This window comes from Cavia porcellus, unplaced genomic scaffold (genome assembly GCF_034190915.1).
Source record: "Cavia porcellus strain 051 isolate PalLab524CR breed Dunkin Hartley unplaced genomic scaffold, mCavPor4.1 scaffold_13, whole genome shotgun sequence".
Classification (NCBI taxonomy): domain Eukaryota; kingdom Metazoa; phylum Chordata; class Mammalia; order Rodentia; family Caviidae; genus Cavia; species Cavia porcellus.
Window position 1 is genome coordinate 20,235,604 of NW_026947496.1, and position 27,888 is coordinate 20,263,491.

Consider the following 27,888-nt stretch of genomic DNA (forward strand, 5'->3'; position numbering starts at 1 on the left):
CCGTGTTCTTGGAGCTGGAACAGCTTGTTCATGTGGCTTACCTTGGGCACTTAGCACATGTGACGGATCTCCAGTTTCAGCTGCTCCCCACAGACCACTGTCTTCACAGTCTCAGTGATAAAACCAGTAATGGTCAGACTTGTAATAAGTAGTTCCGGATCAGGAACATATATTGGCCTTTTAAGCAATATAATCTGCTTAACCAGTGGAATTTGTCATTGGTGTTTACCCAAGAATTAATGAAACTGGTTCTCTCTATTTAAGAGATAGAAGGAATCCGAAAGACCCAGGAGGTCTCAAAATACCTTTGCTTTTGACTCACCTTGGCCTACATAGCTCTGCTTACTTGTGATGAAATTTTCCCTGATGCCTACTTATATAATGCATCTCTAAAGTTCAGCTTCGATTTCCATTTTTCTCCAAAGTGTAAGGATGGAGATGTTATATTGAGAGGCTCTAAGGAGATAGATAAGGTTTCTTCTATTAGTGCATGATAATTAATTAGGGTGGCCATCATAACCTTAGACAATATTGCAGGCTGAACCATTCTTTTCCCCACATCAAAACATAGGCTAAAGTCCTGATATTTGGTACATGTAAAAGTGACTTTTCTTTTTTGGAAAGAAAATCCTTGCAAATATAACTAGGTTATGATGAAGTCATACTAGAGTAGATTAGTTTCTCATTTATGTCTGTTGTTCTTATAAGAGGAGGCTATATACAAAGAAAGAATACCATGTGATGATGGAGAAGGAGACCACAGTGCTGTAGCCATAAAACCATGGAAAACCGAGGATTTCTGGGAAGACCAGAAGCTAAGCGACAGGCATGGAGCAAATTTCCCCCTAGATTCTCTTCAAAGAGGAGACGACCCTGCCAACTTTTTGATTTCAGAATTCTAGCCTCCAGGATTGTGAGAGAATCAATTTTATTATTTTAAACCACTTTGGGGCAATTTGTTACAGACAGGAAAAAGAAGCTGCCCCTGATGTAGATATTATGGGTTCTTGTGGAGCTAGAAAGCAAGCACCATTTCCTTTGATAGCTGTAGGCCAGAGACAGGAGTCACCAGTAGCTTGATGAGGCTAACTTGTCAGGTCTGGGATTCATTCCATCTGAAGCAGAGTTCTGATAACCCTATGGCTTGTCATCTTCTGGAGGAGCCTGGGATTGCTGAGCAGAACAGTGAGGTTTGCAAAGGAACAGGTACATTATTATTATTGTTATTGTTGTTGTTGTTTTTATTATTATTATTTTGGTACCAGGAATTGAATTCAGGACCTTGCACTAGCCAGGCAGGTGTTTATGCCACTGAGCTATATCCATGGCCCCAGGTACATTATTAGGATGGGTACCAGAAGAAAAAGGAACTACCTAAACTTTGTGTTTTATAGCTGTGCCCAGGGACAGTTTGTCTAACAAGAGGCAGGGCATAACAACTCTTTCTTCTGTGAAATATGAGAGTTAATTTACCCAATTCTTCTTTGTAAAGCCATTCGAAGGATTAACTAGCATGACAATTCCATTCCTGAAGACCTTCTTGGAAGAGAGTTCAAAATTACCTTTCTGTGCTAGTTTTATTGGATGTTCAATAAGTGTTGATCAATAGATTGTGTGTGTGTGTGTGTGTGAGTGTGTGTGTGTGTGTGTGTGTGTGTGCAGAAATGCATATGAATGGTACAGTGCAGGGGTGGCAAACCTTTTAGATACCAAGTAGCAAACTACGATCCCAAGTCCACTTACTTGTTGCAAAATGCCAACATTGCAATTAAACCTGAATGCTGAGGTTTTAGTTTAGAAAACACAACTCATACACTAACGACTTTTGTCTTAAAACCACAATAACATGCATGCATTGTACAGAATTCCCTAAGGACTGAGGCCCTTACTCCTCCCCCTGCTGGGAGCATTGGTTGCTGAGAGTTTGTCGGGGTCATAGCTCTCCAGGGATTGCCTGTGCCTGAAACCAGCTGCCTTGGCTGGAACTTTTCCACCCCCTAGCACAGCCTCCATTGAAAGACTGGCTGGTCCAGAATCCAAAGTCCCTTCTCCTTTGCTTCATTCAAGCCAAAGTGTCTTCGAGGGGTCACAGCTCCAGAGCTTTGCATAGGATTGGCTGAGGCGTCTGTTGCAGCTGCATTGGCTGCAGTTTGGCGTCTCCTACCCAGTCTGCTTCCTGTCCTCTTGCGATTGTCTTGGTCCTAAGTCCACTTGCAGGTTAAAGCATCTTCCTCACAGTCTCAATCTCCAGCTGTTTTCCAAAGATTCTGATCTGTCACCTCCAGCTTGATCATACAAGGAGAGAAATATGTGAATTACAATTACAGGTGTAGAATATGAAATGAATAGAGCTACGGGCGGTCAAATATATTACAACCCTGAGGCTGCTCTGTCTCCTTCCCCAGGATAGGGCCTGTGCTTTTAAAGATCTGTTGCTCATTAGGACCTCCTGACTTCTGAGAACATGGCAGCTCTCAGTAGACTTGAATAAGGTGATGAATGTTCATGGAATTTGACTTGGTTCTGGGATGGATTAAATGGGCCTTTCAGGCAATTTTTTTCCCCCTCTGTAATAGGGAGGGAGGTATTTGGAGTGTTTATTAGTTTCCAAGATTGCCATAATAAAGTACTGCAAACTAGGTGGCTTAGAATAACAGCAGTTTATGTCTCACTTTCTCTAGAGGGCAGAGTCTGAGATCAAAGTGTCAGCAGGGCCATCTAAAGGCCAAGAAGGATCTCTCTCCTAGTGTCTGGGGGTTGCTAGCAATCTTTAGTGTGCCTTGGCTTATAGGCACATTACACTGATTCAGTTTTCATGTTGACATGATATTCATTGTGTGTGTGTGTGAGTGTGTGTGTGTGTCCAAGTTTTCCTCTCTTATAAGGTCATCAATCATATTGGATTAAGACCCTGTCCTATTCATTCTCATTACTTACATTTTAATGATTTTATTTCCAAATACACTTGTATTTTGAGGTACTATGAGTTGGCATGTAATTCAAACCATGACAAGGCACCTCTCCGTTTTCTGTGCAAGTTTTTATGTTATGGTTTTGGTACCCTGGGTTTTCCACATGTCCTGTGGTAGAAATGCTAAGCTACAGAGGGACCATGGCAGAGGAAGTGTGACCTATAGCAGCAGGAATGAGCCAGAGGTAGTCAGGTACTGATGATCAGACAAGTCAGAATGTTGGAAAGCCCTAATTCAACTCTGTGGTCTAGGTAGATTGGAAAGAAGTTCTGTGCATTTGATTGGTGGATACAAGCACGTGAAATGATACGCCATTCTTTAATTGGGATGGGTCCAGTCTGGGAAACCTCACTCTTCACTTAGCTTTGTCCAGGATTTTCTTCCAAAGGTACTACATGCAAAGGGAAGAAAGAGCACGGAAACTCGGCAGACACCAGGTCAATATCAACAATATTAAGTCGTGATAATCTGTACCTCTGATGTGATGTGAAGAGAATGGGATTTCACTGGTGTGAGCTCCTCTTAAACACTTATGAACTCACTATGACATGCAAAAAAAGGCAGTACATGCCAAATAAGGGACATTTTTATAAGCTACCTGCCAGTGCTCCTCTTGACAGGCATAAAGAGGCTCAGGGTACAGGCCTTTTATTTTTTTAAACCAGGACCCTGGGAGCCAAAGGACGGACTTGCACAGGCTTATTCCTACAGCACGGTCAATTGCTTTGACCTATTGACTTCGCATCTGGCCGAGAACTCCATTACTCTGCTGCTAGCTACAGCGTTACCCTGCTGAGCAAATGTTGATTTAACCTATTGGTCTTCTGATGCTGTTATGAAGTCCACTCAATCATGGCCTACAATTGTTAAAAAATGGAGAGCTTTTTGTTTACTCGTTGTTTAAAGAGTATTTATAAAGAATTGCAACATAACCACTCCAAAAGAATCAATCAGTATAAATTGCCACTCTCAGAAGCAAAGAGAGAGCAGAAATGCTTTTTGTTTTAGCAAGTGATAATATCCATTCCTTTTTCCAGTTTCCTCTCACATGCTTAAAAAGATCTTGTGTTATTCATTAATTTTGTTTTAGCATATTACTTACATTAAACGTAGAGGCAAAAGTTAATTGAGTCTGCCTAATGCCTTTCTTTTCATGATTGCAAATGCTTTTTTTTAAAAAAATGAAATACCAACATGCCCAGGCTTGTTCTGCTCATTTTCTTTTTTCCTTGTGGTCTTCTAAAACTGTTTTTTAATAAAATATCAACACATCTCTCACATTAAATATCCTTAAAACTTTAAAGTCCAAACAACAATGACACTGCTTGATCAAAATAAACACATCTCACACTTAAGAAAAGAATTGATTTCCATTGTGACCTGTGCCACTGATAGCATACTTTTCCAGTGTCCCTGCCACTGAACTGTCTGCTGACTAAAGTTAATTTTGCTAAATGTTATTATCCCAAAGATTTCTTTTTATGGTTTCTAATTTAGATTAATTTAGAGAAAGAACATTTGCTCTAGATAGAATGACAATAAAAGACTATATTTTAGTAAAACCAGTATACACTCTATTTTATTATCAATGTCTCAGCAAAATTCCCAGCTAGCTGTAATCTCCTTACCATCCCTTGTTAATGAGTTTATGTAAAGCAGAATGATTGTTTATTCACTTGAAGATTTTTGTGCCTTCATAACTAACCTTTTAAATAACTTTTATTCAAGGCAAATTCAGTTGAAATATAATTTTGAGATACATGCTGTAAACTACCATACTTCTGAATTGCTTTCCTATGTACTTATGTCAGTAATAGAATTTGATGTTCTCAAGGTTTATAAAATTCATGTTTTGTCCTACATTATGGTTGCTTTCTGCATTTTATCTATGTGTTGGTTTTTAAATTTCAAGATTTAATCAAAAGTATATGTTCATGGCGGCAAAAGAACTACGGTATTTCCAGTCTCACGTATTGTTCTAAAACCTCTTCTTCTCTATGCAGAAGCAGAATCTATCTTTACTTCTTTTGAGCTTCAGTTTTCATTGACTCCCTTGTCTCCCTAAGTCCAGTGGAAGTGGTGGTCCATGACTTTTTATCCTGAGTCCTAGGCACAACATAGATTGTGCCTGAATCTTGCATGGTGTGTGTGTTTCTGAAGCTCTAAGCCATCATGAAAGGAGTCTAGATACCCTGAACCTGCCATCGTGGAGTGGCCACATGAACAGACTATATAAACCTAAAGATTGCTGAGGCATTGCTAGCTGTTGCAGACCTCGAGTGTCCAGGTTGCTGGTCTCCCCAGAACTAAGGCACCAAAACTATGAGATAGAGGTCTTTCAGTTGACTCCAGGCCCAGCAACCATCTGCAACCTTGCCAGCTACTTTGAGCTAGACCCATTTAGTTGAGTGCTTTCAAATGTCTTGGCCAAAGAAAACATGGGGGAGATAATAAATGAGGGCAGTAGTTTTAAGCCATTTCTGAGGTGCTTTGTTATGCAGCCAAGATGCCTGGAACAATTACTTACTGTAAAACCAGTTAGCATGATTAAACCCATAGGGAAAAATTGAAGCTTGTCTTATTTCATTAAACATGTGCCACTCAAAGAAAAATATTCTAAACATCAAAATCAAATCACTATTCACTTCTTACTCTGTCCAACATTATGTCACCTGTTAGTTTGCCTGATATCTGAGAAAAAATTTTTGTACAGCTTAAAATTTTTCCTAGTTTTTATCTGGTTTGTTTTTTTCATACTAACAGCACAAACGCACAATTTCATTGTATTTTGTATTGAAAGCTATTTTCTTCTTGGAGACATTCTTTGTGGAGTACTGTCTACTGCCTAGGTTTTCTGCATAGCTGTCAAACTAGAATTTCAATATTCTCTGAGTTAACTCATGCCTTTAGAGTTCTATCTTGGATTCGTTTGCTCTATAAAACTATGCATTTAAGTAATTTTCAGAGAATGCATGGAGTGTAAAATTTTTGAGTCATTGTATATATATAATCTCCCTTTTGCCCTGTTTGTTTTTTTTTAAGTCATGGTCCAGGTCATCAATATTAATGTATTTTAAAGTATTATTCCATTATTTTCTAGTTTTGAGTGTTGCTGAAGACTGTTGTTTCATCACGAGTTTATTCTCTGGGAGTAAACTTTTTTCGCTAGCCCTGGAATTTTCATCTTTAGCCCTTGTGTTACAAAGTTTCTATAGACCTAACTATGGGCGGGTATCATTTTATTCAAGTACTTGGTATGTTTTGGACTTTTTGATCTAAAGACCTGAGTCTTTTATCAGATAACTTAATTATCTTTACATACCTTCAATTACAAGCTCCTTTCCATTGTTTCTAGAAATCCTTTTAGATAAACGCTAGGCCTTTATTCTCACTGACTTGATTTTTCTTTTATATTCTCTATGTCTTTTTCTTTTTGATTTGTCCTTCTAGGTAACACAGTTCACTTTATCAGCCTCATTCTTAATTTGGACTTCAGCTATCTGCATTCTCCTCTTGAGTTTCTTTATTGATTATTTTTAAATTTTTAAAATTATTTCAGATTTCAAATAATTATTTCTTTTCCTCCAGTTGATTCTGTTTGCCCCTACTGCAGCCAGTACTTGTTTTGTGGATGCCACAGATTCCCAAATCTTTCTGAAGGATACCTTGGCATTCTATAAATTAAATCTCATTAATTTTCTGTTTCTTAAGAACTCTGTTTCATCTCAATGTTTCTCTTGCTTTTTGTTGACTTTCTTCAAGTATCTGAGGATCCTTTGATGGCCATCAATACACACGTTTGAAGAACTATGTTCACTTCAAATCAATAATGTGAATTTCACTTAGAGTATGTTTATGCTGAAGGTAATTTTCTGAGGAGAAAAGGCTAATTATGACTCTGAATAGATGGCTTTGACACTGGCAAGCTTCCATTTAGCTAGCAAATTCAGGGCTATCACACATGCCTGAAAGGGGACGACTTTCCAGGTACAGTGGAGTTTCACTTTGACACAGAGCTGGATTTGTGATTAGTGTGGAGATTCTAAAGCTCTTCAAGCTGAAAATTACTGCCTTCACTCAAGTTCCTGAATCCTCCCTCTGGACAATCTTTTGTTTTCAGAATACATCTGCAGAATATATTGGTGCTCTAGTGGGTGGTAGAGCTGTTCTACACATAGACTGGTGAGGGTGGCCTGACTGGCCCAGTTGTTCTATGGTTTGTTTGTTCTGTAGTCTCTACTCATATTGTTACCCTAGACTTATGGGTTTGTTTTGTTGTCTTTTTTTTTTTTTTATACCTATGGGCTCCAAGACTAGAACCCCTCTAAGTTGAGAACTGTATCAGTCAGTGCTTACTAGAGAAACAGATTTAATGTAAGATATGAAAATATATAAGAATTCACAAGATTGGCTTACAGTGGCCATAGAGTCATGTGTGGAGGTGCAAAAGGTCCATCTTTGCTCTGGAGAGCTGCAGGGTTGCCATCAAGTATATTGATGGCCATTGATTGGTAGCAGCAGGAGTTGTGACAGTAGGCTGCCATCCCAGTTATGAGACAATCTCCTTGTTATACTCTCTTATGGTAGATATTGTCCTAATTAATATAAGTTGTAAGACTATTGTGGCTTGAGTTTTTTGTGGATGCATGGCAAAGATAAGAAAGTATAAATTAAATACAGATGGTGGACTAGCATGGACATCATATTAATGCCTTGTGTTGTACAGGAAAGAATTTCAGTCTGTATCTCATTTATTCTCTCAAAACATTATCATATATGTAGTTTAGGTATATTATGTTATATGTTATTATTGGACATTTAGCCAATAAGCTTTTTTGAACAAGTTAACTTTCAGGGTGTCTGTCATATGGGACAGTAATAGTTTTCCTAATTGGTACGGTATTTTAAAAAGATTCATTGAAATCAAGAATATTTCTTCTGATGCTGAGGTCTTTGTTTTCAGTGATAGAAATATTTAGTTTTAGTAACCAGCAAGTAGGCCTTGGCAAATATAGAATTAAAATCACTGAACTCCACTAACAGCTTCAGTTTTTAAAAATCACCTTTAAAAATGTGTTAGCTCAGCACAGAATTCCAGGGTATAAAATACATAACAATAGAGGGGATTCAGAGTTGAGTTGCTGAGGAGGAGGAGGCTTCTGTCCCTGCGTGCCATCCGCCATTCCACTGGACACGGGCGAGGGAGCGAGAACGTCACTGCTGTAGCCTCCAGAGAAGACAAGGGCATCACTGCCTCAGCCGCTGCTGCTGTTTTTTCATGCAGCTGCTCACCATTTTAGGACAGGAGAACATGGCAGATAGATAACAACAGCTACGGAGGCTCTCTGAGATAGCCAGCTAAGATTCCAGGAATGGTGCAGTGTGGGGAGTCCTAAGCAGGGGGAGATATTCCCTGCTGACCCAGGAATGAACTAAGCTGAGAGAAAACAATTGGAAATACAATCCTGGTGCTACGACTGGAACAGCTAAAGTCTCAATGCCGAAGCTGGAACCTGCACCTCTGGAAACTGTGGCTTGAATTTCCTGCTGCCGCTGCTGCATCTGAATTGGCACAGCAGGAATAGAGACAGGAAAGCTCTGAGAGTGGGAATCGGCGAACCGAATTGAGAGCAGAGCTGGTGGGGAGCCCTGCATCGACCTGCAGTGAGTGAGAGGAACAGGGACCCTTCCATAGAGAAGGAGGCTCCAACAGAGGACATTCTGGGACCGGGCAGACTAGCCGGAACAGGATGCTGCAGTGACTTCAGTCACATATTTCCCTCTCAAGCGGGATTGGTGGGGAGCACTTGACCTGGGTGATGCTGTGGACTAAGACCCAGTAGGCTAGTGCAAACCAGGTCCCAGCGCCTGGCAGTGCACTCTAATCCAGTGAAGCCTTTAGGAGGTTGACTGACCTGGAGGGGCAGACCTAGCATAGGCTGCCCAGGTCTGTGTCTCCCTAGTACACTGCAGTGGGTGGGAATACCTAGCTGGCACAATTCAAACAAACTGTAACTGACAAAGAAAGAAACTGGGCCTCCTATATATGCTTGCATGGAAGGAATAAAAAGTATGGGAAGAGGGAGCAACAAGAAAGGGTCCTCAGTCCCCAATCCTGAGAACAATGATCCAGGAAAGGTAAATGCAAAGGAGAATGAGGACAGAAAACATGCAATTTCAGGCATGGCACCAATAGACATAAAGCAATATCTCCGGGACCTCATAGACGAGTTCAAAAGTGAAGTATTTAACCAAGTAAAGCAAGGTATAAGTAGACTAGTTAAAGAAATGCTAAGCACCTCCCAAGAAAAAACAGATGGTGGAATGGAAGAATAGAAAAAAGGGGGAGAATTGTTTGATGGAGAAAATAGAGAAAACGTGGAATACATGAAGCAGGTTCAAAGAGATTATCAGGAAACTAAAAACTCTATTGAAAGCTGGCATAACAGCTTGAAAGAAACTAAGGATAGATTATCTGAACTGGAAGACAGATTTGTAATGTGGGAGCATGAAAGGAAAAACTTAAAAATAACAAGGAAACAAGCAGTAACAATACAAAGGCTAGAAAATGATAAGAGGATCTATAACTTAAGAGTTAAGAATGTAAAGGAAGAAGCAGGGATGCAAACAAATGAACTGCAAAGGCTATTCACAGAAATAATCAAGGAGAACTACCCTAATATGGGAAAAGGTAAAGATACTCAGATGTATGAGGCGTACAGGACCCCAACCACCCACAACCCAAATAGAACTACACCCAGGCATATAATAATCAAAATTCTAGAAATCCAATATAAGAACAGAATATTAAAAGCTGTCAGAGATGAGAACTAGATCACTTACAAGGGAACACCCATCAGAATTACAGCAGACATCTCAGCACAAATCATCAAATCACAAAGAGCATGGAGCAAAATAATTCAAGCTTTGAAAGACAATAACCTCCAGCCATGATTGATATATCTTGCACAACTGTCTCTAGAAATTAATGGAAAAACAAGGTGCTTGAACTAAGGGAATTTGCAACCACCAATCCAACTCTACAGAGAATACTGCAGGACATTCTAAAAGAGAAAAATACCAAGATTCCAGAAACAGTGGAAGAGAGGCCACAATGAATGGAGCAGAAAGTGAAATGAAGAAGACAAACTGACAACTAGTGACAGAAAAAGAGCTCAATAGAAATGAGGCAGGGAAGGTTGGATGGTATGAACAGTTATTTTGGAGAAAACAAGACATCATAATAGCTAATGCTGATTTAATATCATCATGTTTTGAAGTCCCATCAAGCTTTTGTTCTTCTGTCTCCATCGGTCTTAACATGTTGTATTTTATTGGATTTTATTATATGTGATAATATAAACAAAAACTTTTATAGACAAGGAGATAATACAGAAACCATTGTCCATTTTCTGTTAGTTGTTGCTAAATACTCTGTAATACTGTCATTCTCTTGAATGGTTTTACACAGTCTTGATATGTTTGATGCTACAGTATACAAAGTTAAGATTTCAAGGAAAGAGACACTATGCTAACTACTTTTATGTCGGGATATCTTGTGGTGAAACACTGTTTTGTTTAAATGGTTATGTTCTGACCTGTGCTGTTTGTTGTCATGTCCTCTTTTATCTCAATCTCCTTTTTCATTATTTATTTTTTATTTTTATCTTTTTAATTGAGGGAAAAATAAATAAAAATAGCAGGATATATTATAGTAACCCACTTTGATTTCTTATTAACTTGATTTGAAACCCTGTATTGCTCTCATCATCTTGTTTTGACTGATTTTATTCTATTCTGTTTTGCTTGATAGTACCAAGTTTGAGAGTATAGGCAACAACTGTGAAGACAATAAGATTCATTATGATGCCCACTCTGGTTTGACTATTATCTTCTTTTGAAGTCCTGTAATGTCTCCAATGTTTTCATTTTATTGGTTTTGTTCTTTACTATTGTGTTCAATTTTATTATAACTGATGATACAGGCAATTCTTTTTAAGATAGCAAGAGGCATTATGGTAATCATTGTTGATCACCTTTTATTCTGTTTTTACATCATGTTCTATGTCCATCCTTTTGATTTGACTGACTCTGTTTTGTTATGTCACATTTGGTTTTATTCTCTTAAAAAAATATTAAGAACTGTGGGGGTAACAAAACCCAAAATGTGTAATTGTTATTGTAAAAAAGGGAGGAAAAGAAGTGCTCTAAAGGATATAACTGCATGTATATTTAAGTGTATAAGATAGATAACCATATTACTGAGTTTTTGTTGGATCATTGAACAGAACTGTTTGTAGTCTCACTGCTTGAATGTCCACTTTTTATGCTTTGATTTTGTAACTTGAACAACTATTTCTAAGATGACAATATGTAATCTATTAACTAGTGATTTCCTACTGTTTTTTTTTTTGAAATTCTGTATAACGTACCATTTTTCTGGTTTTTTTCCTTTTTCTCCTTAAATAAAATTTTTAAAAATATATAACAATAAGGTTGTTTTGGTTGATGCAGGTTTGTGGACCTGGAATTCTGGCCACTAGCACCCCCTTTGCCTTCACCTGCTGCCAGAGTAACTTTTTGCCCCTTCAGAACTTTAAGGAACAGAATTTAAAGATTGATAAGATTTATCCCAAGGACATTTCCATGTTTTGATGGAAAAGCTACAATTTCTAAGCTCCTTCTTTACTTGCCAGGCTAATGTCTGTAAAAGTTTTAACCCTCCCACTAACCCCTTCTGAACAACATTACTATCATTTTGTTAAGTGAGAAAACCAAAATTTAAAGAATAATTTGCCCAGTGTCCCTTAAGTAATAAACTGGAACTTGACACTAACAACTGTCTAACTCCAAATTCTGTCTTTCTACCGCATGAACATAAATAAGAAATCTCTAATCTCCTCCTGGCAATAAAATTCTATAGTGTCAAGATGCTTTTTAAAGAGAGAAGTATAAAACATTGATGGTAACATAAATACTGAGTCACAACCCAGATACAGAGGGAATTCTAAGTACAAGGCAGAAGCGGGTTTATAGAAGGGATTTGGGGGCAGACAGAGAGAGATCAGTTTTACTAGTGAATTTAGTCACTGGCTCTTTGCTAATTCATTATAGAGAGAAATGGCTTTTTAGATGTTTCCCTCCCAAATAGTTTTGCTTAGTTTCAACTTTTCGATAGGAACCATGATTTATTTTTCTGTGTGTGGCCATTGAAGTCTTGCACAGCTTACCCTGATGGACCTACACTATGAAAGATTCTGCTCTGATTTCCTGGGTCATAATTTTCAAGATGCTGCCTTAAGTGCCAGAGACATAACAGCTGTCCTTGAAGTTCTTATGCTCAGGTTAGCACAAGGGAGACCTCTATGTAGGAAAGCAAGGAATTCATACTGCCTACAGCACTAAGAAACAGAAAGAAGACCGTAACATGACTGCAGAGGTGTGGGAGAACCCTGTGCTCTGGTCCAGTCAGGAAGGAGTTTGTGGACAAAACAAACTCACTGAGCCTCCAGGATCGACTGGCTTCAAGTAAGAAGAGAGGAAATGCGAGGATAATTTTAGGTGAGAAATCAGGCAACCGACAGAGCCAGTTGGCTGGAAGAGAAAGCTGTGTGTGCCAGCATTATTATATATTGGCAATACCAGAAGTATTCCTGCTGACCCTCTTTTCATGTCATGATGTAGGCCTAGTAACAGCACCTTGCTCTATATGAGCTGATCTTCATTCTTTGGGAAAATTTAAAATAGCATCTTGCAAGAAGGAAAAGCCTACTTCTACATATGTTTTCCTTATTTGTACCTTGAGGCATGAATTACATGCATCAAAATCTTCCTGTAACAGAACTTTAGGATTATATCCATTTCCTAGAGCTGACGTAGCAAAGTACTGCAATCTGGGTGGGTTAAAACAAGAGAAATTTATTCCCTCTGTTCTGGAGGCTAGAAGCCTGTCGAAGTGTTGGCAGGGCCATCTCCCTCTGAAACATGAAGAGGAGACTCTTTCCTCGCCTCTTCCTAGATGCTGGTGGTCACTGGCAGCCCTTGGAGTTCCTTGGCTTTCTACCTCCAGCCACTCTCAGCCTCTGCCTTCATGATTGTCTTCTTCCTGCGTGTCTCTCTCTATACCTTGTAACCATACTAGTCGTTTAGTATCAGTAGTCCACCCTGTTCCAGCGTGGCCGCATCTTAACTCGTTGACCTGCAGTGACCTTGTCACCTTCTGAGGACAGGGGTTCACAGAGTGCCTAGGTTGAACAAGGGAGACTTATCTGTCAGGCAGTATTCATACGAATCCTGTTAGTGAGAAGCACAGAGATTACCGTAGAACTGCAAAGCCTGGAGAGATCACTGCTCTGGTCCCATTGGGAGAAGCTTCACTGAAGGAGAGCTCAAACTGGCCTCTAATCCAGACAGGACTCTAACATACTTAGAAGGACACAGGGCATCCCATAATGTAATGAATGAGATGCTTACAGAATCCCAGAGGGATTACAGAATGGATGAAGAAAGGGGGTCGTGGGGCTTTGACAATGAGTGAGAGTCTACTTCAGACACTGTTCTCAAGAGCCCAATCCCTTCATCCCACAGACTTCTGTTTGACTCCTTGAAGATAGTTGTTTCAGGTGAAATTAAAAGAATAATTTCTCCTCAAATACATGTATACACTGCATAATGTTTAAGTCAGGTTAACATGCTTATTCCTTCAAACATCATTTCTTTGTGGTGAACCTTTTAAAATTCTTTCTTCTAGCTTTCTGAAATGCGCAGTATATAGTGTTACTTTTGGTCACCCTGCTGTTCAACAGCACCCCAGCGATCCTTGCAGAGATCTGACTGTAATTGAGTACCCGCTGGTCAACTTTTCTCCACCCTACTCCCCTCGTTGCATTGCTAAAATGAGGTCACTAGTATTCATTTACATTTATAGGTGATGTGCCATTCTGTTATGGAACTTTTTCCTTTGGTGTTGCCTGTCTGTGTACATTCTGCTTTATTTATTTATTTCTTTATTTTGTACCAAAATCAGATTCTATGTTATTTGGCAAGCAGTAAGAACTAATCATGTTCCATGTCAGGCAAAGCACTCAGTGTCTGGAGCTTGGGACACCCTGCATGGTGATTATGAGACCTTTCCCCAGAGCCTGCCTGCTGTTTCAGAAGCTCCCATGGTAAACCTGACATGCACCGAGGTTCTTTATCCACTTGAGATTTCTGACCATAATGCACAAGCCTGCTGATGCTCAGAAGAACTCTCCTACTAATTTTTTTCATGGACACCATAACAATGAAGCTTCTATCAAGGCTGTCGTTGCAACTTGCCCTTGCGTTTCAGTGGAAGAATATCAGATTATATCATGTGAGATGGTGGCAGAGGGCTACTACTCTTACCCAAAGTGACTCCAGCAGATTGAATTCGGTGCTCTTTCCAGATTCTTCCTTCCTTTGGCTGGGCCAGATTGCATGGGTTTTCAAGTGATGTGAGGCTGGAGTCTTAAAACATTCAGTGGTCTCCAAATCAGTACCTCAGCCCCTTAGAACTCCTGCCTTCCTCTCTCTTCCTTCTTCCTTTTCCCAGCTTCACTCTTTGCCTCACGACCCTAAAATTTCATAGAGATTTGAGGAGAAATCACTCTTTTAATTTCACCTGAAAAAGACAGATTGGTGAACAATACGTTGTGTTAGCTGGGCCAAGCATCTGGCATTCTGCACACTCTAGGTGGAAGTAAGGAGCGGGTTTAACAATAGCTATCAGAATTATGCATGCATTCAAATGTGGACCTCTTAGGAAACCCTAAAATATGTCCCCATCAATATGGAATGTGTTTGCCCAAAGCCATAATTGCAGTTATGTGTAATAACAAAATATTAGAAATACAAGTACCCACCAGTAATGTTTTAATTCTTTAATGATTAATAAGGCACTAATACACAATGGTGTTCTCCACAGCCATATGAAGAATGAGAAAGAGTTCCACAGATGCTGAGCCAGGATGCACTAAGCGTAAGAAGATGGAAAGCAATGATGCTGGTGCACTATAATGTGTACAAAATCAGAGAAAATTGGAATATAAATATAAAATATGTAAGTATATTCTTCATACAAATATACACAGATGTTCCTGATAAATTGATCGTGAACTGAAAATATGATGTCAAGGTTCATTTAATATGCATAACCTGCCAACTGTCATAGCTTAGCCTAGCATCAAACAGTAGACTACATCTGAGCAATATTTTTTAAAGTTTTTTTATGTAAAGAAAGAAAAAAAAACAGAAAAAGGGTAGAAATAATACATAATTTCAAAAAAAAGTAAGAATCACTAGTTGATAATTACATATTGTCCTCTTACAACTAGTTGTTCAAGTTACAAAAGTGAAGCATACAAAGTGGACATTCAGACAGCGAGACCAAACAGTTCTGTTCAACTATCCAACAAAAACTCAGTAATATGGTTGTCAGTCCTATACAGTTAAGCATACATGTAGTTATATCTTTAGAGCACTTTCTTTTCCTCTCTTTTTTACAACAGCAATTACACATTTTGAGTTTTATTACTCCTACAGTTCTTATTACTTTTTACACTAGAGACGCAAGGTGATATTTACAAATGTGGGTCTTTTTTATTTCACTACTGAGGATAGCCTCAAGTTATCTCCATTTGCCTCTGAAGGCTTCAAGATCATCCTTTTTATAGCTCAGTAATATTCCATTGTATAAAAATACCACATTTTTTTCATCTACTCTGTGTTGAAGGGCATCTTGGTTGTTTCTAAGATTTAGCTTTTACAAACTGTGCTGCTAGAACATGGGTGAACATATATCACTGTGATATGACCTTTTCAATTTTTCTGGGAAAATACCCAGGAGGGGAATAGCTGGATTGAATGGAACTTCCAATCCCACTCTTCTGAGAATTCTCCATACTGATTTCCATAGGAGCTGTTCAGTCTATACTCCCCGCAACGGTGGAGCAGTGGTCCTTTTTCCTTGCAGCCTCGCCAACATTTGTTCAGTTGATTTCTGGATGGCAGCTATTCTTTCTGGAGTGAGATGAAATCTCAGTGCTGTTTTAATTTACATTTCTCAAATGATCAGTGATGGTGAACATTTCTTCACGTATTTCTTTGCCATTTGTATATCTTTATCTGAGAACTGTGTGTTCATCTCAGATGACCATTTTTGGAGAGGGTCTTTGAATTTGGGGGCTTGATATTTTTCAATTCTTTATATGGTCTGGATATAAGTCCTTTGTTTGAGGCGATGCTGGCTATAATTCTGTCCCATTCTGTGGGCTTTCTTTTCACTCTGTTGGTGATTTCTTTTGAAGTGAAGAAAATTTTCAATAATATGAGATCCCAGTTGTTGATTCTCTGAAGTGCTTCCTGTAAAGTTTGCATTTTGTTCATGAATTCTCTGCCTACCCCTATGTCTCCAAGACTTCTACCTACGTTGTGTTCCAGTAGATTTAGTGTTTCTGTTTTAATATTTAGGTCTTTGATCCATTTAGACTTCAGTTTTGTGCATGGTGATAGGCATGGATCTAGTTTCAATCTTTAGCATGTGGAGAGCCAATATTTCCAACACCATTTATTAAAGAGGCTAACCTTCTTCTACTGAACACGTTTAGCTCCTTTGTCAAATACTAGGAGGCTGAGTATCTTTGTAGTTGTGTTTGCATCTTCTAATCTGTTCCATTGATCGACAGGTCTATTCCTTTGCCAGTACTATGCTGATTTTATCACTGTGGCTTTGTAGTATAGTTTCAAGTCAGGAATTGAGATGTCTCCTGCCTTGCCTTTGTTGCCCAGAATTACCTCTGCTATTCTAGGTTTCTTCTGTTTCCAAATGAATTTTAAGAGTGTTTTCACTAGATCTGTAAGGTATGTTAATGATATTTTTATTAGGATTACATTAAACCTGTGTAACAGTTTTGGGAGTATGGCCATTTTCACTATGTTGGTTCTTCCTAGCCAAGAGCAAGGAATAGCCTTCCATTTTCTAATATCCACGTAGCATAATTTTCAGCATATAGGTCTTTTACATTCTTAGTTAGATTGATTCCTAAGTATTTCCTTTTTTTAGGTGCAATTGTGAAGGATGATATTTCCATAATTTCTCTCTTGGTGAGTTTTTTGTTTGTGTACAAGAATGCTACTGATTTTTGAGTGTTGACTTTGTATCCAGCTACACTTCTGAATTTGTTTATTACTTCTAGTAGTCTTTTAATCGAATTTTTTGGATCTTCTATATAAAGTATCATGTCATCTGCAAATAGTGATAATTTAACTTCTTCCTTTTCTATCCTTATTCCTTTTATTTCTCTCTCTTGTCTGATAGCTCTGGCTAGTATTTCTAGAACTATATTGAACAGAAGTGGTGATAGTGGACATCCTTGTTTTGTTCCTGATTTTAAAATGAAGGCTTTCAGTTTTTGTCCATTTAGTATAATGTTGCCTGTTGGTTTGTCATAGATGGACTTTATAAGATTGAGGTAGTCACTGTGTATTCTGAGCTTCTGAATGGGTTTATCATGAACGTGTGTTGGACTTTATCAAAAGCTTTTTCTACATCTACTGAGATGACCATGTGTTTTTTGTTTTTGCTCTGTTTAAGTGGTGTATTTACATTTATTGATTTATGTATGTTAAACCATCCCTGCATTCCTGGGATGAATCCCACTTGATCATGATGTATAATTTTCTTGATGATTTGCTGCATTCTATTTGCCAGTATTTTATTGAGAATCTTTGCATCAATGTTCATTAGTGATACTGGCCTATAGTTCTCATTTTTGGTTGGGTCTTTCTCTGGTTTGGTATTAGAGTAATACTTGCCTCCAGGAATGATTTAGGGAGGATTGCTTTCTTTTCAATTTCATTGAAGATTTTAAGGAGTATTGGCATCAGATCTTCTATAATTTCTTATAGAATTCAGCCATGAATCCATCAGGACCTGGGCTTTTCTTTGTTGGCGAGTTTTTAATTACATTTTCAATTTCAATACCTGATATTGGGTTATTAAAAATTGCTATATCTTCTTGGCTGAGCTTTGGTAGTTCATATGTTTCTAGAAATCTGTCCATTTCCACTCTATGTGAGTAGAGATTTTCAAAGTAGGTATTCATGATCTTTTGAATTTCCATGGAATCTGTTGTAATTTCTCCCTTTTCAGTCCCTATTGAGTGAATTTGGGTTTTTTCTTTCTTTTTCTTTATAAGGTTAGCTAGAGGTTTGTCAATTTTGTTTATTATCTCAAAAACCCAGCTTTTTGATTCATTAATTCTTCTTCTTTTTTTTTTTTTTTTTTTTTTTTTTTTTTTTTTTTTTAGTTTTAAGTGCATTGATTTCTGCTCTAATCTTTACAATTTCCTCTCTTCTATGAGCTTTGGGTTTAACTTGCTCTTCTTTTTTTAGAAGCTTGAGATTAAGCATTAGGTTGTTTATTTGTGCTCATTCTATTTTCTTGATATGACAGTTTATTGCTATATATTTCCCTCTTAAGACTGCTTTCATTGCATCCCACAGATTGCAGTATGTTGTTTCTGCATTTTCATTGAATTGTAGTATTGTTTTATTTCTTCTTTAATTTCATCTGTAGCCCAATGGTTGTTTAAAAGATTATTTAATTTCCATGTATTTATGCAGGTTTTGCAATTTCTTTTGCCATTAGTTCCAATTTCAGTGCACTACAGTCAAATATTATACATGGGATAATTTCAATACCTTTGCAGTTACTTAATGTTTCACGGGATAATATGTGGTCTATTTTCGAGAATGTCCCATGCCCAGCTGAGAAAAATGTGTGTTCTGGTGTGGTTTGGTGGAACACTCTAAACATCTACTAAATCCGATTGCTTGCAGGTATGATTCAGTTCTATTATTTCTTTTATCTAGTTGATCTATCTCTTTGTGACAATGGGATGTTAAGGTCCTCTGTTATAATTGTGTTTTTATGTATTTGGTTTTTCATGTCCATTAGTATCTGTCTTATATACTTGGGTTCTCCTGTATTTGGTGCATATATATTTATAATTAGTTTTTCCTCTTGAATTTTCCCACTAATGAGTATATAGTGGTCTTCTTTATTTCTTTTAATCATTTTAGGTTTGAAGTTCACATTGTCAGCAAATAGAATAGTTACCCCTGCTTTTTTCTGGGTTCCTGTTGCATGAAATACTGCTTTCCATCCTTTGACTTTCTTTCAATCTATGAGTTTCCTTTTGGGTCAGTTGTGTTTCTTTGTACACAGCATATTGTGGGATCTTGTTTCTTGATCCATTCTGTCAACCTATTTCTTTTGATAGGTGAATTGAGGCCATTTACATTTATGGATATCATTGATATGTACAGGCTCAACTTTGCCATGTTATATTCCAGTTGTTTGCTTTCTGCTTTTCCCCATTATTTAATTGCTTTTTCTACCTGGTGGTTTCTTTCTGTTGTTGTTCTGGGGATTGTGGTCATTTTTAGCTTCATCTAGTAATGTCTTTAATACTTTTTTCTAGGGTTGGTTTGGTGGACATGAATTTCTTCAATTATTCTTTGTCATGGAAGTGTCTTGTTTCTCCATGAAATTTGAATGAAAGTTTTTCTGGGTACATCAGTCTGTGTTGGAAGTTGTTTTCTTTCAGGGCTTGAAATACCTCACTCGGAGCTCATCTTGATTTGAGGGTTTGTGTTGAAAAGTCTACTGTGATTCTAATGGGCTTTACTTGATAGGTGAGTTGTGTCTTTTCTCTAACAGCTTTTAGTATTCTGTTTTTTTGCTGTATGTCTGAGATCTTAATTGTTATATGTCTGGGTGTAGATTTATGTTGGTTGTGACTGTTTAGCATTCTATATGCCTCACTTATCTGCATATCAGATTTTTTCCCCATGTTTGGGAAATTTTCTGCTATTACTTCTGTGAATATTTTAGTTATGTCATTTTCATTGACTCTTGCACTGTCACTGATGCCTATTAATCTTACATTGTTGCTCTTGGCATCATCTTTAAGCTGCTGGATTGTCATTTCATGCTGCTTTGTTATTTTTAAAAGTTCTATCCCTTCATGATCACTAATTGTGATCTTGTCCTCAAGGTCCGAAATCTTATGCTCAGCTTCATTTAAACAGTTCTGCCAGCTCTGAATAGAATTTTTTGTTTCTTGGATGTCTCTTTCAGTTTGTTTCATGAATTCTGCTTGTTTTCTATATTGTTCATTCAAGGTTTCAATCAGTTTCCCATGCTCCTATACTTTTTTCTCTATTTCTTCTTTAGCTGTGCTCAGCAACTCCTTTACTAAGGTTAATTCTATCTTTACATGGGAGAGTACTTCTAATTTGATTTCCTCTATAGCTTCATGTAGTTGTTTTTTTATTTCACTCACTATCTTTTCAGAGATTTCTGGTATGTTACTTTTGAACTTCTCTATTTCAATGTCTCCTGTATTTGCTCCTGGGAGACTAGATGTTTGAGATTACATTTTGCTTTTTCATTTTGCCATTTTCCCCTTTCGAGTTAATATTTGGTCCTTCAATCCCACTAGTGTCAACTGTTGGTAGTGTGTATCTTGGGGTCCTAATGTAAGGTTGATGTTTGTCCGATTGCTGGGTCCCTCAAGGAAGAGATGGGCCAGCCACCTGACTTCCCACTGTGGGGCCTGTTAGGTGAGTCCTGTATTTTTGGTGGGCTGACAAGCCTAATAGTGTTGATATAGGTCAACTCTATCTGCTATTACTTCATCTTCAGGTTATTACAGGTCACCAAATCTCCTTGTCTATAGTGTTTGTGTTGGCTGAGGCCCCACTGTGTCCCTATTGTGTGCCTGTGTGTGACATTTTCTGTGTGTAGGAAGGGGTCACCCACACTCTTGCCAGACTCACCAAGGTCTTAGAGTTATTTGGAGGGAGCTTTACTACTGGCCCTATTTACCCTTGTAACCCTCTATTTTAGGGGCATACTCAGCACACTGACTGGAGCCTGCTGAGATCTCCTGTTTGGGTGAGGCAGTTACTGAATCTCCCTTCAAGCTAGCACAGTTAATCCACTGTATTCCAAGGTTCTGGGAGAAAGGGTGGGAGCTGAAAACCAACAGCAGTATTAGGTCCAAGAGGTAGGGAGTGTGCCCAAGGGGCCAGCAGATGTTCTGGGTCCAGGTCCAAGTTCCAGGGCAGCGTGACATTCTTCAGTGCTGACTGGAGTCGCGCAGGAAGCAGACGGCTGGGGAGGGCAACATGTGGTCCCCAGGTCTGGCAGGAGTCACGCAGGAAGCTTGTAGTGGCCTGGGCCAAGGACCCAGGGCGGTGTGGTGTTCCTCAGTGCTGGCTGGAGTTGTGCCTATTTCTGGGTTCTGAGTGATGTTTCAAAGCTTCCTTGGTGCACTGGGAATCACCTGGCACACTTTTGGCTCCCAGGGCAGACTGCTGGCAAGTGCTTGCCTCTTGGAGCTCACTGGGTGTGGGCCAGTTGGGCCCCTGGGGAGTCCATGTGTCCTTTGGTGATTTCAGATGCAGGGTGTGGTCTTACCGCCTGGGAGCAAAGTTCCAAGTTTTCCTAGTGTGCTGGTATTCATGGTCAGGGTCCAGGACTGGATTCCAGGCCTGCTTGCTGCTTGGAGGTGGCTGAGCATGGCCTGGTTAGGCCTGCAGTACCCCTACCATGGGTCTTAGGGTGATTTCAGATGCAGGGCATGGTCTTACCACCTGGGAGCAAAGTTCCAAGTTTTCTGTCTGAGCAATATTGTTTCACACGAAGCCTGTTTTATAATGGAGTGCTGAATATCTTCTGTATTGCATTGACTACTGTACCAACAGTGAAAACTGCATCATCATAAAGTAAAAAAACTGCCAGGCCTGCTGGCTCCCAGTTGCTTGGGATTCCAGGATAGAGACTAGTGTGGCCAACTTAATGAGACCATGTCCTAAGGGGGTTCAATCCCTCAGTCCTGTGAGGGGAGGGAGGGAAGAAGAAAGGAAACGTGTGAGTCCATTGTAAGTTGGAGACCATCTGCCTCTGTGTATGCACATATGTTCTGGCTCTTATGAAGAAATGTGGAAGGATAAAGCAAAAACATGGCCACCTGTAACAGATGTGAAGGGGGAGTAGGGTAGGGGCCCGGGAATGGAAGCGAGGCATCTCTGAGAGAGCCTTTTTATGTAATTTCGATTTTGAACACAAAAATTGTGCTGTTATCTTGAAAAACACAACTAAATTAAAAAAAGAAACAGTAAAAAAATGAGCATGTTAACTACATAGTAAAACAGCCATCAGAAATCAAGAAGACTCTTCTGTTGAAATTTCCTCCATAAAATGATAACCATCACACCACACCTGTGGGCACTCAGAAACCTCTAAAATTGTTAATAAAAAGAGAATGAGCTCAACGCCCGTGTTCAGTGATGGGCTCATAGCCAGCTCTGGGATCACTGGAGAAATGGGATGGAAAAGACCACAATCTCTAGAGACTGGGAGGCAAGAATTAAACCACCTGCTTCTGCTTCATGAGATGGAAGTGTAAAAAGCAGTGTGGTCTCTCTCAGGATGTTTCTTCCTCTTTAGAGGAATATGGTAAGCCTTTTCTGTAAGGCTGGAGTGCCACCTTGCACATCGTAGTAGCTGGCCCATGCAAACATGGCCTATCCGTCCTCATTGGACAAGGACCTACAGATCCCAGGAGCAAGAGATAACCAGAAGGCCCAGTGGCTTAGAGTTTAGGAGGTAGCAGTGCAGGCCCTGGAGGGTACACCCTGCTTTATGTAGCAATGTGGGTTCTTGTTTCCCATGCTCCACAAACACTAGAAACAGAAAGGTCTCCCAGAGGCACAGAAATACATTTTCAGGGTAGTGTGCTGTGCAGAGCTGACAGCCCCAGAACATTTACCTTGGGATCCAGAATCTAAATCCAGTCACCTTTGGCCTTTGGCCTTCGTTGCCTGCTTCCTCTGCGCTGTGATTTCCCTTTCCCTCTGGAATTCTCCAGAAAGTGCTCTGAAGGAGTTTAGGTTCCTGTTTTCTTTTGACTAAAGAAAAATGATTCTACAACTGCAACAGGGGAGGAAATGAGCTTTGGAAAGTGCCTACAGGAGATTTTTAAATCTTTGAGCTCAGTGAGGATGTTATTGGATCTAGAATTGGGATTATTTTTTCATTAAGATGATTTTGTCTCAGGAAGAGGCAGAGACACAGAGATGCCTCTTGGTTCCTGGGACTGCCAAAGGCGCCTTCAATGGAGGCACAAAGAATGACTTTAGGGTGCGACAGGAAACGAGAAGTAGCTCTCTGGTTTCTGTTTGAAATGACACTGACTTGTGACAATTTCTGAGGATGAGTAATCCCGAGGGAGAAAAATCAACTCAACACATCTATAGTGTTAGGGTAAATCAATCTTGAAATTACATCCATCCATCCATTCATTTGATTAATCAAATAGGTAGATATTGAGTACATAATGTATCATCTTGCATTATAGTTGAGGCAGCTAGAGACTAAGGGCTGTGCATGCTGGCACACGCTTATAATTCCAGCACACTGGGAGGCTGAGGCAGGAGGATCCCAAATTCAAGCGTCATCCAGGCAGTTTAGCAACTTAGCAAGACCCTATCTCACAATTTAAAAAAGGAGCTCAGGATATAGCTCAGTGCTGGCCCTGGAGTTAATCCCCAGTACTGCAAAAATAAATAAATAAATACCTAAACAAATAAAGACATAGATCAAAAAACATTAAGTAGTTGCCATGATTGAGAGGAGACCTAAGAAAAATCAGTAAGGATTTTAAGTTCTTATGGTTATTAGACATCTCAGAGGTTATTTCACATTGCAGATCTAGAAACTAAGGCCCAGAACAATCTGACCCAAGACCATACAGCTCATTAAGGGCAAAGCTAAGAATAGGCCTGTGTCTCCCAACTCTGGGTCCACTGTTATTTCTATCACATCATGCTCCTTAGAGAGTAACCCTGAAATGTGAGAGAGAGAGAGTTGGGGGGGGACAGAAAATTTGGATTTATGTGATTCAGTAGAGAAGGTGAATTGATGATTTAATTGTCCTTAAAATGCTGGAAGACAGGCATTCCATTCTTGGAGGACAGGTGCTGGGTGGGTGGGGAAATGTATTTAATTAATCATTTTATGATTCACTCACAAATATGGGCTTCTTGGGATAACATCCACAAAGATCTTTAAGGAAACCTTCAGTGTGCTCGGCTGTGCTAATGACAGATGAGTCACCTTACTATCTCACATATTGGTTCCCTCTTCAAAATATGTCCCTTTGAACAAAAAAACCCAGCTCTTGTGGTTGAACTTGGATTCACTTTGTCTCTATGGCAACCACAGCGAATCCCCACAAGTCACAGGAAAAGGGTACTTGACATCTCGAAGCGCAAGAGACAGACCTGTTAAATCACATTCATTGCTGCTGCAGCTGGGAGGCTGAATAAAGGTAGAAGGCGCGGTCAGACACATTCCAGAGCTGCAGAATAAAAACCTTTCTGTGCCCAGCCTGATTGTTTAATCTGTTTCTGAGTTCAAGAGTCATTTGTGAATATCGATACTTACAAGTGACCACTTCAGTTTGCCCTTAGACACTCTCCTTGATCACCTTTACCCAAACCCAATCAGAGTGAGATCTGGTTATAAATCATACACCATCATGAACGAGTCTGGCTGTATAAGGCAGGCAATGCAGATGAGCAGTGACTTCAACACACAAGGTTTTATTCTTTCACATAAAATGTCTGGAGGAGGACAGGTCTGTGCATCTTTAGCTGCTCAACAAAGATTCAAAGGAAACAAGAGGCCTTGCAGAAATCAACTTCACTGTTCGTAGGCATGACTCTCTCCTCCGTGCTTCAAAGGCTACCACAGCCTCATTCCAGGCCACAGAAGGGAGGAGCGAGGCAGCAAGGAAAACAGATATATACTGACTCTGTTGAGGAATTTGCCATACGGTTCTTACACTAGCATTTCACTGACCATCATGTAATTACTTAGTAACAGCTAATGGCAGGGGAGGCAGGGAAATATAGATTTTATTCATCCGTACTTTGTGCTCTTTTAAAAGCCACAGTTTTATTATAAAGACAAAGGGGAACATGGATCCTTATGTGACCCAAACTCCCTGACACAATATGTTACTCAGCTCCCTCAAAGACTTGCACTGTTTCACGCCTCTAAATTTAAGCTGCAACTTGATTTTGCCTCCCAGCTCTGGTCCACAAAGCCACAGGCTGAAAAGGTTTTATGATGGGCCAATTTTCCTAAGATTACGATATTGATGGAGGGATTACCTTTAGTATAGAGGAGGGTGTGTAAGACAAACAGAGGCACCCGGGACCCTCAAAGGCATGTCTTAGTATTTGCTAGAATTTGTGAGAGGTGTGTCCCCAGGTGGATGTGGCTTGTGGTCTCTAAGTGTCCCGAGGAGTAGCAAGTCTAGACTGGGGCATGATTGGACACACATTGATATAGTGACCCCTGGAGTCCTGGAGTCTCAGCTTGGGTGCCAGTCTCGCAGTTGGTGGATGCTGAGAGAACGGAGTCAGCACCTGGAGATGCAGGGGCCCCAGATGCTCGTGTTTATGGGAGGCTGGACTCAGCTGTGGCATCTTCTGCTGGGTTATTTATGGGGTAATCCTGCTTGTCTCTCCCTAGGATTAGAGGGGGTCATATTTTTAGGCAGTCTGAGGTTACAGTCTCAAGGAAGAAAGGTGCCGAAGAATAGTCATCCTTTTTCAGCTTTTGAGGTTCAAAAGAGATTTTTGAATGCCTTGAAAATAAAATTGGTTGTCATAAAGTGCTTTTGAATCTCAGTGCCTGGCTCTTGGGTATTAAATATGAGTGTTTCTGCCTTAAGCAAAAGATTTGGGGGAAATGCTTGACCATAAGGATATGAGTCCGTTTTCTCCATCTTTAAGTTTCACTTCTGTCTGGGAACAGGAATGAGTCAGGGACAAGAACAACAGAGAGACAGCGGGAGGAATGTAGGCTCGCTGCCTTATGCTCAGTGGGAAGGCAAGGGGGCACGCAACCGCCAGATTGATTTAGGCATTTTGTGCTCTGAATATCCTTCAGGGATCTGAATGGTAGCATCTCCTGCCTTCCTGGGATGCAGGAGAGGAAAGGAAGGATGGCAGCAGGGGAAGCCCAGGGTGACGAGGCTGACGGAAATCAGAATATGCCACACCCAAAATATGACACATTGGAATGAGGAGTCTTTTAAGGTCAAGGCCATTAAGAAGTAAATATTAGAAAAACTCAAAGGCCGAATAAATGTTTCCTTTTGTAAGGGTGTCCCCCCTCCCTCTTTCCTGCCAGGAGGACAAGGAGGATGAGGAAGAGGAAGAGGAGGAGGAGAGGACTTTTATCACTGAAGAAGACACGAATTTAACCTACATAAACATACTGAAGTAAACTTCACCTTCAAGTAGTTTCTCCCCATATTTTTATCTTCCCATAATTTATTGCCCCTCGAGGCAAGAGACCCTTTGCCCTGTCTTATCATTGCCACCATGCATCATTCTCTGTTAAGGTGTCATAGCAGCTCTCAGACCCTACTACTTCTTTGGCTTTTCATTTTGTATTCTGTGACAAAAAGTAAATAAATTAAAACATGAGCACCAAATAAAACTTGTATGCTTTTCCCCTGTTTATTTAGCTTAGTCCATTTAATTTATAGAGTTCCAGGCATTGAGTATTAGAGAGTATAAGAAAAAGCCTTTTCCTCTGCTCTGGGAACAGCAGTGGCAGTGTTTGCTTGAGGACCACAGAGTGAGAAAGACAAGAGGTTGAGTGACAGAGGGCTAAAGGGCAGTGTGGTGGAAGCAGGGAGATATGTTGCAGTGGACTGGCAGGTGCGAACATGTACCGAGCCCAGGGAGGAGGGTTGGCTGATTCTCTTAATGCCCTGACTTATCAACCTCCCCTAACTGGACCCGCACACTGAGATGAGGAGAAGGAGCTCTGAGCTGATAGAGCTTGATACTTAAGACTGAGAAAACTTAGAATTAACTATATCAATCATTCCCCTATCAGGAAACACCAGGCTTAACACAAAAACTAAGTTCAGTTATGAAGTACAAATTTGACACTCTTAAGGTTGTGGCATGAGAAATCTGAACTTGCTACAAGATTGTGTATAAGTTTATTACAAAACAAAATAATTACACTTCCTGTGTGTCTGTATGGAATAGTAAGAGACAGCTGTTGTTATTTCTCTGAGGGTCTCATGTGAGTGAGAAGATTACTGAGAGGTTCCTTGTAAATCTTTATTAATAATCTTCTTCTAGTAAATAAAATCATTCAAGTACTATTGAATCAGATCTTATGCATATTTGTGGGTAAACAATTGCATGGAAACCTAATCAAGTAAGGATTTTCTAAGAGGAAGTCATTGACATCTCAAAGACTCCCCTAGTGGAGAGATGTTGCCCTGGCCCCCCTTCACAGCAAACCCTAAAGTCTTGGTATCCAAGACCAGTGCTGCTGGTCTACCTGACACTCCTAGATGGCCCGACAACTTCACTCTGCCCCTTCACAACATCCTTGAGCAAAGTTAGGTGCCACCTCTCTAGGATGGCTACTATTAGAAAAAACATTTTACAGTGATTTCTTTTCTTTTTTTGTACCGGGGATTGAACTCAGGGCCTTACACTTGCTGGGCAGGCGCTGTGCGGCTGAGTTACATCCCTGGCCCTACAGTGATTCTGATATGTCTGTCTTGGTACCTCATGTTTTTCCTTAAATTTCATTCTCTAGTCACGAAAAAAAGCATCTTTAAATGCTTTTACTGGCGGCTTCCAGATGGTCTCACCTGGACCTGTGGACTCTTATCTCTTGTCTCTTAATTGGGAATGATTTTCGCCACTCTCTGGCTCTGAAATTTGTAATGTCACCTCTCTTAAATTTCTATTTTCTCATACATGAAATTGGGATATT

At 39.7% G+C, this 27,888-nt stretch overlaps 1 long non-coding RNA gene across 2 annotated transcripts in view; it reads left to right on the forward strand.

Annotated features, from left to right (window-relative positions):
• The window catches only part of LOC111756471 (uncharacterized), a 232,874-nt gene that overhangs the window by 147,013 nt on the left and 57,973 nt on the right, over positions 1-27,888 (forward strand). For both annotated transcript variants that reach the window (XR_002790952.2, XR_010051153.1), the window contains exon 2: positions 14,920-15,054. This is a non-coding gene — a long non-coding RNA (uncharacterized LOC111756471). The remainder of the gene's footprint in view (positions 1-14,919; positions 15,055-27,888) is intronic.